Below are 9,375 nucleotides of genomic sequence, written 5' to 3'. Positions count from 1 at the left end.
CCGCTCTTGCAAGGGTAACGTGGCCGAGCGGTCTAAGGCGCTGGTTTTAGGCACCAGTCTCTTCGGAGGCGTGGGTTCGAATCCCACCATTGCCAATTTTGGCGTCTCATTTTTGTGCCGTTGCTGTGTGTTCTCGTGGAGTAGGACGCAGCTCATGTGACGCGCGTGTTGCGTAGGTAGCGTGGCCGAGCGGTCTCAGGCGCTGGTTTCAGGCACAAGTCTCTTCGGAGGCGTGGGTTCGAATCCCACTGCTGCCAAACGTGTAATGTTTCCTGCATCGAAGTCACATGCACTCATTGCCCGCAAAGGAAACAGCACAACAAGGCGTGAGCGTCTGCTTCGTGAATTGTCGTAGAACAGTACGTGGTGCAACGGCAGGATTTGTAGGCGCCTTTTGCTCTCATCACTGCTGGCGTTCGTCTCCACGATATGCGTCCAGAGCATGCCGTTCTATAGCGTGCGAGAGTGGATTTTTTACAGTTGTCGTCAGTTAATCGTGGGTGGTTGCTGCGTTCGCTGGAGGAGCACTGGCGTTGTAATCCGGTGTAGTCTAGTGGCTAGGATACCTGGCTCTCACCCAGGAGGCCCGGGTTCGATTCCCGGTACCGGAAATGCGCGTTTTTGTTGCTCCTCTTATGCGACTTGTCTCGACTTTGCTCGACTGACGCTACGCTGACGCGTGCAGAAAGCCACGTTAAGTATGATTCGAGGCAACACCCGACGGCGAGAGAGATGCTGCGTCTGTCCACTTGTTATCGAGTCACATGTCTGTAGTCAAGAGGCTTGGAGGACTGCAAGACATTGCCACGGAGGTGAATGCAGCTAACCACTGTAGTTAGTGTCCCGACAGCGCAGGCACGTTCATCTGCTCGTATGCATGTGATGGAGACCGTGTCTGCCACTGCTGTGGCGTACACCTTGGCCTAGGCTTTGCTGTGTATCGACACTTGCATTCCAGCCAGCTGCTTTCGGGGGCGCCTCCGTGGCCGTGATCGTCTAGTGGTTAGGACATTGCGTTGTGGCCGCAATAACCCAGGTTCGAATCCTGGTCACGGCAATTTTGAAAGTTTTTCCTTGCTGCCGTTGCATTGACGATAGTGCACGAGTACTCGAAATCACAGTGCTTTCTTGGTTTTTCACTCGTGTTCCGCAGGCCGCAGTTTGTACTTGAGCTCACATATGTTTGTTACATGGAGCATTCTAGCTCCGCCTGACAGGTACAGCTACGATACTTTAGTGGTTACGGAAAGCCCAGGTTCGAAACCTGGTCACGGCACGAAAACGTCTCTTGATGCTGTCTCCTTAACTACGACAGCTACAGACAAGTGGCGTCGCTACCATATGGCGGGCACGGCATTTTCTTGTTGTGGGTGGCCTAAAGAGACGCTTCCAGTGGGAGAGCAGTGAAAATACATGGCACGGCGATTGCCAAGATACTTCCATTTCGAAGTGATCTTTGTAGTACAAAGGGAACGTTTTGCCGCCGCTCTTGCAAGGGTAACGTGGCCGAGCGGTCTAAGGCGCTGGTTTTAGGCACCAGTCTCTTCGGAGGCGTGGGTTCGAATCCCACCGTTGCCAATTTTGGCGTCTCATTTTTGTGCCGTTGCTGTGTGTTCTCGTGGAGTAGGACGCAGCTCATGTGACGCGCGTGTTGCGTAGGTAGCGTGGCCGAGCGGTCTCAGGCGCTGGTTTCAGGCACAAGTCTCTTCGGAGGCGTGGGTTCGAATCCCACTGCTGCCAAACGTGTAATGTTTCCTGCATCGAAGTCACATGCACTCATTGCCCGCAAAGGAAACAGCACAACAAGGCGTGAGCGTCTGCTTCGTGAATTGTCGTAGAACAGTACGTGGTGCAACGGCAGGATTTGTAGGCGCCTTTTGCTCTCATCACTGCTGGCGTTCGTCTCCACGATATGCGTCCAGAGCATGCCGTTCTATAGCGTGCGAGAGTGGATTTTTTACAGTTGTCGTCAGTTAATCGTGGGTGGTTGCTGCGTTCGCTGGAGGAGCACTGGCGTTGTAATCCGGTGTAGTCTAGTGGCTAGGATACCTGGCTCTCACCCAGGAGGCCCGGGTTCGATTCCCGGTACCGGAAATGCGCGTTTTTGTTGCTCCTCTTATGCGACTTGTCTCGACTTTGCTCGACTGACGCTACGCTGACGCGTGCAGAAAGCCACGTTAAGTATGATTCGAGGCAACACCCGACGGCGAGAGAGATGCTGCGTCTGTCCACTTGTTATCGAGTCACATGTCTGTAGTCAAGAGGCTTGGAGGACTGCAAGACATTGCCACGGAGGTGAATGCAGCTAACCACTGTAGTTAGTGTCCCGACAGCGCAGGCACGTTCATCTGCTCGTATGCATGTGATGGAGACCGTGTCTGCCACTGCTGTGGCGTACACCTTGGCCTAGGCTTTGCTGTGTATCGACACTTGCATTCCAGCCAGCTGCTTTCGGGGGCGCCTCCGTGGCCGTGATCGTCTAGTGGTTAGGACATTGCGTTGTGGCCGCAATAACCCAGGTTCGAATCCTGGTCACGGCAATTTTGAAAGTTTTTCCTTGCTGCCGTTGCATTGACGATAGTGCACGAGTACTCGAAATCACAGTGCTTTCTTGGTTTTTCACTCGTGTTCCGCAGGCCGCAGTTTGTACTTGAGCTCACATATGTTTGTTACATGGAGCATTCTAGCTCCGCCTGACAGGTACAGCTACGATACTTTAGTGGTTACGGAAAGCCCAGGTTCGAAACCTGGTCACGGCACGAAAACGTCTCTTGATGCTGTCTCCTTAACTACGACAGCTACAGACAAGTGGCGTCGCTACCATATGGCGGGCACGGCATTTTCTTGTTGTGGGTGGCCTAAAGAGACGCTTCCAGTGGGAGAGCAGTGAAAATACATGGCACGGCGATTGCCAAGATACTTCCATTTCGAAGTGATCTTTGTAGTACAAAGGGAACGTTTTGCCGCCGCTCTTGCAAGGGTAACGTGGCCGAGCGGTCTAAGGCGCTGGTTTTAGGCACCAGTCTCTTCGGAGGCGTGGGTTCGAATCCCACCGTTGCCAATTTTGGCGTCTCATTTTTGTGCCGTTGCTGTGTGTTCTCGTGGAGTAGGACGCAGCTCATGTGACGCGCGTGTTGCGTAGGTAGCGTGGCCGAGCGGTCTCAGGCGCTGGTTTCAGGCACAAGTCTCTTCGGAGGCGTGGGTTCGAATCCCACTGCTGCCAAACGTGTAATGTTTCCTGCATCGAAGTCACATGCACTCATTGCCCGCAAAGGAAACAGCACAACAAGGCGTGAGCGTCTGCTTCGTGAATTGTCGTAGAACAGTACGTGGTGCAACGGCAGGATTTGTAGGCGCCTTTTGCTCTCATCACTGCTGGCGTTCGTCTCCACGATATGCGTCCAGAGCATGCCGTTCTATAGCGTGCGAGAGTGGATTTTTTACAGTTGTCGTCAGTTAATCGTGGGTGGTTGCTGCGTTCGCTGGAGGAGCACTGGCGTTGTAATCCGGTGTAGTCTAGTGGCTAGGATACCTGGCTCTCACCCAGGAGACCCGGGTTCGATTCCCGGTACCGGAAATGCGCGTTTTTGTTGCTCCTCTTATGCGACTTGTCTCGACTTTGCTCGACTGACGCTACGCTGACGCGTGCAGAAAGCCACGTTAAGTATGATTCGAGGCAACACCCGACGGCGAGAGAGATGCTGCGTCTGTCCACTTGTTATCGAGTCACATGTCTGTAGTCAAGAGGCTTGGAGGACTGCAAGACATTGCCACGGAGGTGAATGCAGCTAACCACTGTAGTTAGTGTCCCGACAGCGCAGGCACGTTCATCTGCTCGTATGCATGTGATGGAGACCGTGTCTGCCACTGCTGTGGCGTACACCTTGGCCTAGGCTTTGCTGTGTATCGACACTTGCATTCCAGCCAGCTGCTTTCGGGGGCGCCTCCGTGGCCGTGATCGTCTAGTGGTTAGGACATTGCGTTGTGGCCGCAATAACCCAGGTTCGAATCCTGGTCACGGCAATTTTGAAAGTTTTTCCTTGCTGCCGTTGCATTGACGATAGTGCACGAGTACTCGAAATCACAGTGCTTTCTTGGTTTTTCACTCGTGTTCCGCAGGCCGCAGTTTGTACTTGAGCTCACATATGTTTGTTACATGGAGCATTCTAGCTCCGCCTGACAGGTACAGCTACGATACTTTAGTGGTTACGGAAAGCCCAGGTTCGAAACCTGGTCACGGCACGAAAACGTCTCTTGATGCTGTCTCCTTAACTACGACAGCTACAGACAAGTGGCGTCGCTACCATATGGCGGGCACGGCATTTTCTTGTTGTGGGTGGCCTAAAGAGACGCTTCCAGTGGGAGAGCAGTGAAAATACATGGCACGGCGATTGCCAAGATACTTCCATTTCGAAGTGATCTTTGTAGTACAAAGGGAACGTTTTGCCGCCGCTCTTGCAAGGGTAACGTGGCCGAGCGGTCTAAGGCGCTGGTTTTAGGCACCAGTCTCTTCGGAGGCGTGGGTTCGAATCCCACCATTGCCAATTTTGGCGTCTCATTTTTGTGCCGTTGCTGTGTGTTCTCGTGGAGTAGGACGCAGCTCATGTGACGCGCGTGTTGCGTAGGTAGCGTGGCCGAGCGGTCTCAGGCGCTGGTTTCAGGCACAAGTCTCTTCGGAGGCGTGGGTTCGAATCCCACTGCTGCCAAACGTGTAATGTTTCCTGCATCGAAGTCACATGCACTCATTGCCCGCAAAGGAAACAGCACAACAAGGCGTGAGCGTCTGCTTCGTGAATTGTCGTAGAACAGTACGTGGTGCAACGGCAGGATTTGTAGGCGCCTTTTGCTCTCATCACTGCTGGCGTTCGTCTCCACGATATGCGTCCAGAGCATGCCGTTCTATAGCGTGCGAGAGTGGATTTTTTACAGTTGTCGTCAGTTAATCGTGGGTGGTTGCTGCGTTCGCTGGAGGAGCACTGGCGTTGTAATCCGGTGTAGTCTAGTGGCTAGGATACCTGGCTCTCACCCAGGAGGCCCGGGTTCGATTCCCGGTACCGGAAATGCGCGTTTTTGTTGCTCCTCTTATGCGACTTGTCTCGACTTTGCTCGACTGACGCTACGCTGACGCGTGCAGAAAGCCACGTTAAGTATGATTCGAGGCAACACCCGACGGCGAGAGAGATGCTGCGTCTGTCCACTTGTTATCGAGTCACATGTCTGTAGTCAAGAGGCTTGGAGGACTGCAAGACATTGCCACGGAGGTGAATGCAGCTAACCACTGTAGTTAGTGTCCCGACAGCGCAGGCACGTTCATCTGCTCGTATGCATGTGATGGAGACCGTGTCTGCCACTGCTGTGGCGTACACCTTGGCCTAGGCTTTGCTGTGTATCGACACTTGCATTCCAGCCAGCTGCTTTCGGGGGCGCCTCCGTGGCCGTGATCGTCTAGTGGTTAGGACATTGCGTTGTGGCCGCAATAACCCAGGTTCGAATCCTGGTCACGGCAATTTTGAAAGTTTTTCCTTGCTGCCGTTGCATTGACGATAGTGCACGAGTACTCGAAATCACAGTGCTTTCTTGGTTTTTCACTCGTGTTCCGCAGGCCGCAGTTTGTACTTGAGCTCACATATGTTTGTTACATGGAGCATTCTAGCTCCGCCTGACAGGTACAGCTACGATACTTTAGTGGTTACGGAAAGCCCAGGTTCGAAACCTGGTCACGGCACGAAAACGTCTCTTGATGCTGTCTCCTTAACTACGACAGCTACAGACAAGTGGCGTCGCTACCATATGGCGGGCACGGCATTTTCTTGTTGTGGGTGGCCTAAAGAGACGCTTCCAGTGGGAGAGCAGTGAAAATACATGGCACGGCGATTGCCAAGATACTTCCATTTCGAAGTGATCTTTGTAGTACAAAGGGAACGTTTTGCCGCCGCTCTTGCAAGGGTAACGTGGCCGAGCGGTCTAAGGCGCTGGTTTTAGGCACCAGTCTCTTCGGAGGCGTGGGTTCGAATCCCACAGTTGCCAATTTTGGCGTCTCATTTTTGTGCCGTTGCTGTGTGTTCTCGTGGAGTAGGACGCAGCTCATGTGACGCGCGTGTTGCGTAGGTAGCGTGGCCGAGCGGTCTCAGGCGCTGGTTTCAGGCACAAGTCTCTTCGGAGGCGTGGGTTCGAATCCCACTGCTGCCAAACGTGTAATGTTTCCTGCATCGAAGTCACATGCACTCATTGCCCGCAAAGGAAACAGCACAACAAGGCGTGAGCGTCTGCTTCGTGAATTGTCGTAGAACAGTACGTGGTGCAACGGCAGGATTTGTAGGCGCCTTTTGCTCTCATCACTGCTGGCGTTCGTCTCCACAATATTCGTCCAGAGCATGCCGTTCTATAGCGTGCGAGAGTGGATTTTTTACAGTTGTCGTCAGTTAATCGTGGGTGGTTGCTGCGTTCGCTGGAGGAGCACTGGCGTTGTAATCCGGTGTAGTCTAGTGGCTAGGATACCTGGCTCTCACCCAGGAGGCCCGGGTTCGATTCCCGGTACCGGAAATGCGCGTTTTTGTTGCTCCTCTTATGCGACTTGTCTCGACTTTGCTCGACTGACGCTACGCTGACGCGTGCAGAAAGCCACGTTAAGTATGATTCGAGGCAACACCCGACGGCGAGAGAGATGCTGCGTCTGTCCACTTGTTATCGAGTCACATGTCTGTAGTCAAGAGGCTTGGAGGACTGCAAGACATTGCCACGGAGGTGAATGCAGCTAACCACTGTAGTTAGTGTCCCGACAGCGCAGGCACGTTCATCTGCTCGTATGCATGTGATGGAGACCGTGTCTGCCACTGCTGTGGCGTACACCTTGGCCTAGGCTTTGCTGTGTATCGACACTTGCATTCCAGCCAGCTGCTTTCGGGGGCGCCTCCGTGGCCGTGATCGTCTAGTGGTTAGGACATTGCGTTGTGGCCGCAATAACCCAGGTTCGAATCCTGGTCACGGCAATTTTGAAAGTTTTTCCTTGCTGCCGTTGCATTGACGATAGTGCACGAGTACTCGAAATCACAGTGCTTTCTTGGTTTTTCACTCGTGTTCCGCAGGCCGCAGTTTGTACTTGAGCTCACATATGTTTGTTACATGGAGCATTCTAGCTCCGCCTGACAGGTACAGCTACGATACTTTAGTGGTTACGGAAAGCCCAGGTTCGAAACCTGGTCACGGCACGAAAACGTCTCTTGATGCTGTCTCCTTAACTACGACAGCTACAGACAAGTGGCGTCGCTACCATATGGCGGGCACGGCATTTTCTTGTTGTGGGTGGCCTAAAGAGACGCTTCCAGTGGGAGAGCAGTGAAAATACATGGCACGGCGATTGCCAAGATACTTCCATTTCGAAGTGATCTTTGTAGTACAAAGGGAACGTTTTGCCGCCGCTCTTGCAAGGGTAACGTGGCCGAGCGGTCTAAGGCGCTGGTTTTAGGCACCAGTCTCTTCGGAGGCGTGGGTTCGAATCCCACAGTTGCCAATTTTGGCGTCTCATTTTTGTGCCGTTGCTGTGTGTTCTCGTGGAGTAGGACGCAGCTCATGTGACGCGCGTGTTGCGTAGGTAGCGTGGCCGAGCGGTCTCAGGCGCTGGTTTCAGGCACAAGTCTCTTCGGAGGCGTGGGTTCGAATCCCACTGCTGCCAAACGTGTAATGTTTCCTGCATCGAAGTCACATGCACTCATTGCCCGCAAAGGAAACAGCACAACAAGGCGTGAGCGTCTGCTTCGTGAATTGTCGTAGAACAGTACGTGGTGCAACGGCAGGATTTGTAGGCGCCTTTTGCTCTCATCACTGCTGGCGTTCGTCTCCACAATATTCGTCCAGAGCATGCCGTTCTATAGCGTGCGAGAGTGGATTTTTTACAGTTGTCGTCAGTTAATCGTGGGTGGTTGCTGCGTTCGCTGGAGGAGCACTGGCGTTGTAATCCGGTGTAGTCTAGTGGCTAGGATACCTGGCTCTCACCCAGGAGGCCCGGGTTCGATTCCCGGTACCGGAAATGCGCGTTTTTGTTGCTCCTCTTATGCGACTTGTCTCGACTTTGCTCGACTGACGCTACGCTGACGCGTGCAGAAAGCCACGTTAAGTATGATTCGAGGCAACACCCGACGGCGAGAGAGATGCTGCGTCTGTCCACTTGTTATCGAGTCACATGTCTGTAGTCAAGAGGCTTGGAGGACTGCAAGACATTGCCACGGAGGTGAATGCAGCTAACCACTGTAGTTAGTGTCCCGACAGCGCAGGCACGTTCATCTGCTCGTATGCATGTGATGGAGACCGTGTCTGCCACTGCTGTGGCGTACACCTTGGCCTAGGCTTTGCTGTGTATCGACACTTGCATTCCAGCCAGCTGCTTTCGTGGGCGCCTCCGTGGCCGTGATCGTCTAGTGGTTAGGACATTGCGTTGTGGCCGCAATAACCCAGGTTCGAATCCTGGTCACGGCAATTTTGAAAGTTTTTCCTTGCTGCCGTTGCATTGACGATAGTGCACGAGTACTCGAAATCACAGTGCTTTCTTGGTTTTTCACTCGTGTTCCGCAGGCCGCAGTTTGTACTTGAGCTCACATATGTTTGTTACATGGAGCATTCTAGCTCCGCCTGACAGGTACAGCTACGATACTTTAGTGGTTACGGAAAGCCCAGGTTCGAAACCTGGTCACGGCACGAAAACGTCTCTTGATGCTGTCTCCTTAACTACGACAGCTACAGACAAGTGGCGTCGCTACCATATGGCGGGCACGGCATTTTCTTGTTGTGGGTGGCCTAAAGAGACGCTTCCAGTGGGAGAGCAGTGAAAATACATGGCACGGCGATTGCCAAGATACTTCCATTTCGAAGTGATCTTTGTAGTACAAAGGGAACGTTTTGCCGCCGCTCTTGCAAGGGTAACGTGGCCGAGCGGTCTAAGGCGCTGGTTTTAGGCACCAGTCTCTTCGGAGGCGTGGGTTCGAATCCCACAGTTGCCAATTTTGGCGTCTCATTTTTGTGCCGTTGCTGTGTGTTCTCGTGGAGTAGGACGCAGCTCATGTGACGCGCGTGTTGCGTAGGTAGCGTGGCCGAGCGGTCTCAGGCGCTGGTTTCAGGCACAAGTCTCTTCGGAGGCGTGGGTTCGAATCCCACTGCTGCCAAACGTGTAATGTTTCCTGCATCGAAGTCACATGCACTCATTGCCCGCAAAGGAAACAGCACAACAAGGCGTGAGCGTCTGCTTCGTGAATTGTCGTAGAACAGTACGTGGTGCAACGGCAGGATTTGTAGGCGCCTTTTGCTCTCATCACTGCTGGCGTTCGTCTCCACAATATTCGTCCAGAGCATGCCGTTCTATAGCGTGCGAGAGTGGATTTTTTA

The 9,375-nt window shown here is 53.3% G+C and overlaps 19 non-coding genes across 19 annotated transcripts; all 19 read left to right on the top strand.

The window, feature by feature from the left end:
- Window positions 1–13: 13 nt before the first annotated feature.
- Trnal-uag (transfer RNA leucine (anticodon UAG)) lies at window positions 14–95 on the top strand. The gene has a single exon. It is a non-coding gene; the product is annotated as a tRNA-Leu (tRNA).
- Window positions 96–539: 444 nt separating this feature from the next.
- Trnae-cuc (transfer RNA glutamic acid (anticodon CUC)) lies at window positions 540–611 on the top strand. Its single transcript has one exon. It is a non-coding gene; the product is annotated as a tRNA-Glu (tRNA).
- Window positions 612–985: 374 nt separating this feature from the next.
- Trnah-gug (transfer RNA histidin (anticodon GUG)) lies at window positions 986–1,057 on the top strand. Its single transcript has one exon. It is a non-coding gene; the product is annotated as a tRNA-His (tRNA).
- Window positions 1,058–1,496: 439 nt separating this feature from the next.
- On the top strand, window positions 1,497–1,578 carry Trnal-uag (transfer RNA leucine (anticodon UAG)). Its single transcript has one exon. It is a non-coding gene; the product is annotated as a tRNA-Leu (tRNA).
- Window positions 1,579–2,022: 444 nt separating this feature from the next.
- On the top strand, window positions 2,023–2,094 carry Trnae-cuc (transfer RNA glutamic acid (anticodon CUC)). The gene has a single exon. It is a non-coding gene; the product is annotated as a tRNA-Glu (tRNA).
- Window positions 2,095–2,468: 374 nt separating this feature from the next.
- Trnah-gug (transfer RNA histidin (anticodon GUG)) lies at window positions 2,469–2,540 on the top strand. Its single transcript has one exon. It is a non-coding gene; the product is annotated as a tRNA-His (tRNA).
- Window positions 2,541–2,979: 439 nt separating this feature from the next.
- Window positions 2,980–3,061, top strand: Trnal-uag (transfer RNA leucine (anticodon UAG)). The gene has a single exon. It is a non-coding gene; the product is annotated as a tRNA-Leu (tRNA).
- Window positions 3,062–3,505: 444 nt separating this feature from the next.
- On the top strand, window positions 3,506–3,577 carry Trnae-cuc (transfer RNA glutamic acid (anticodon CUC)). The gene has a single exon. It is a non-coding gene; the product is annotated as a tRNA-Glu (tRNA).
- Window positions 3,578–3,951: 374 nt separating this feature from the next.
- Window positions 3,952–4,023, top strand: Trnah-gug (transfer RNA histidin (anticodon GUG)). Its single transcript has one exon. It is a non-coding gene; the product is annotated as a tRNA-His (tRNA).
- A 439-nt stretch (window positions 4,024–4,462) lies between these two features.
- Window positions 4,463–4,544, top strand: Trnal-uag (transfer RNA leucine (anticodon UAG)). Its single transcript has one exon. It is a non-coding gene; the product is annotated as a tRNA-Leu (tRNA).
- A 444-nt stretch (window positions 4,545–4,988) lies between these two features.
- Trnae-cuc (transfer RNA glutamic acid (anticodon CUC)) lies at window positions 4,989–5,060 on the top strand. The gene has a single exon. It is a non-coding gene; the product is annotated as a tRNA-Glu (tRNA).
- A 374-nt stretch (window positions 5,061–5,434) lies between these two features.
- On the top strand, window positions 5,435–5,506 carry Trnah-gug (transfer RNA histidin (anticodon GUG)). The gene has a single exon. It is a non-coding gene; the product is annotated as a tRNA-His (tRNA).
- A 439-nt stretch (window positions 5,507–5,945) lies between these two features.
- On the top strand, window positions 5,946–6,027 carry Trnal-uag (transfer RNA leucine (anticodon UAG)). Its single transcript has one exon. It is a non-coding gene; the product is annotated as a tRNA-Leu (tRNA).
- Window positions 6,028–6,471: 444 nt separating this feature from the next.
- On the top strand, window positions 6,472–6,543 carry Trnae-cuc (transfer RNA glutamic acid (anticodon CUC)). Its single transcript has one exon. It is a non-coding gene; the product is annotated as a tRNA-Glu (tRNA).
- A 374-nt stretch (window positions 6,544–6,917) lies between these two features.
- On the top strand, window positions 6,918–6,989 carry Trnah-gug (transfer RNA histidin (anticodon GUG)). The gene has a single exon. It is a non-coding gene; the product is annotated as a tRNA-His (tRNA).
- Window positions 6,990–7,428: 439 nt separating this feature from the next.
- Trnal-uag (transfer RNA leucine (anticodon UAG)) lies at window positions 7,429–7,510 on the top strand. Its single transcript has one exon. It is a non-coding gene; the product is annotated as a tRNA-Leu (tRNA).
- Window positions 7,511–7,954: 444 nt separating this feature from the next.
- Window positions 7,955–8,026, top strand: Trnae-cuc (transfer RNA glutamic acid (anticodon CUC)). The gene has a single exon. It is a non-coding gene; the product is annotated as a tRNA-Glu (tRNA).
- Window positions 8,027–8,400: 374 nt separating this feature from the next.
- Trnah-gug (transfer RNA histidin (anticodon GUG)) lies at window positions 8,401–8,472 on the top strand. The gene has a single exon. It is a non-coding gene; the product is annotated as a tRNA-His (tRNA).
- A 439-nt stretch (window positions 8,473–8,911) lies between these two features.
- Trnal-uag (transfer RNA leucine (anticodon UAG)) lies at window positions 8,912–8,993 on the top strand. Its single transcript has one exon. It is a non-coding gene; the product is annotated as a tRNA-Leu (tRNA).
- Window positions 8,994–9,375: the final 382 nt, after the last annotated feature.

This window comes from Schistocerca cancellata, unplaced genomic scaffold (genome assembly GCF_023864275.1).
Source record: "Schistocerca cancellata isolate TAMUIC-IGC-003103 unplaced genomic scaffold, iqSchCanc2.1 HiC_scaffold_438, whole genome shotgun sequence".
Lineage (NCBI taxonomy): Eukaryota > Metazoa > Arthropoda > Insecta > Orthoptera > Acrididae > Schistocerca > Schistocerca cancellata.
The sequence above is the reverse complement of the archived record's forward strand: the minus strand, read 5'-3'. Positions and strand labels throughout refer to the sequence as shown.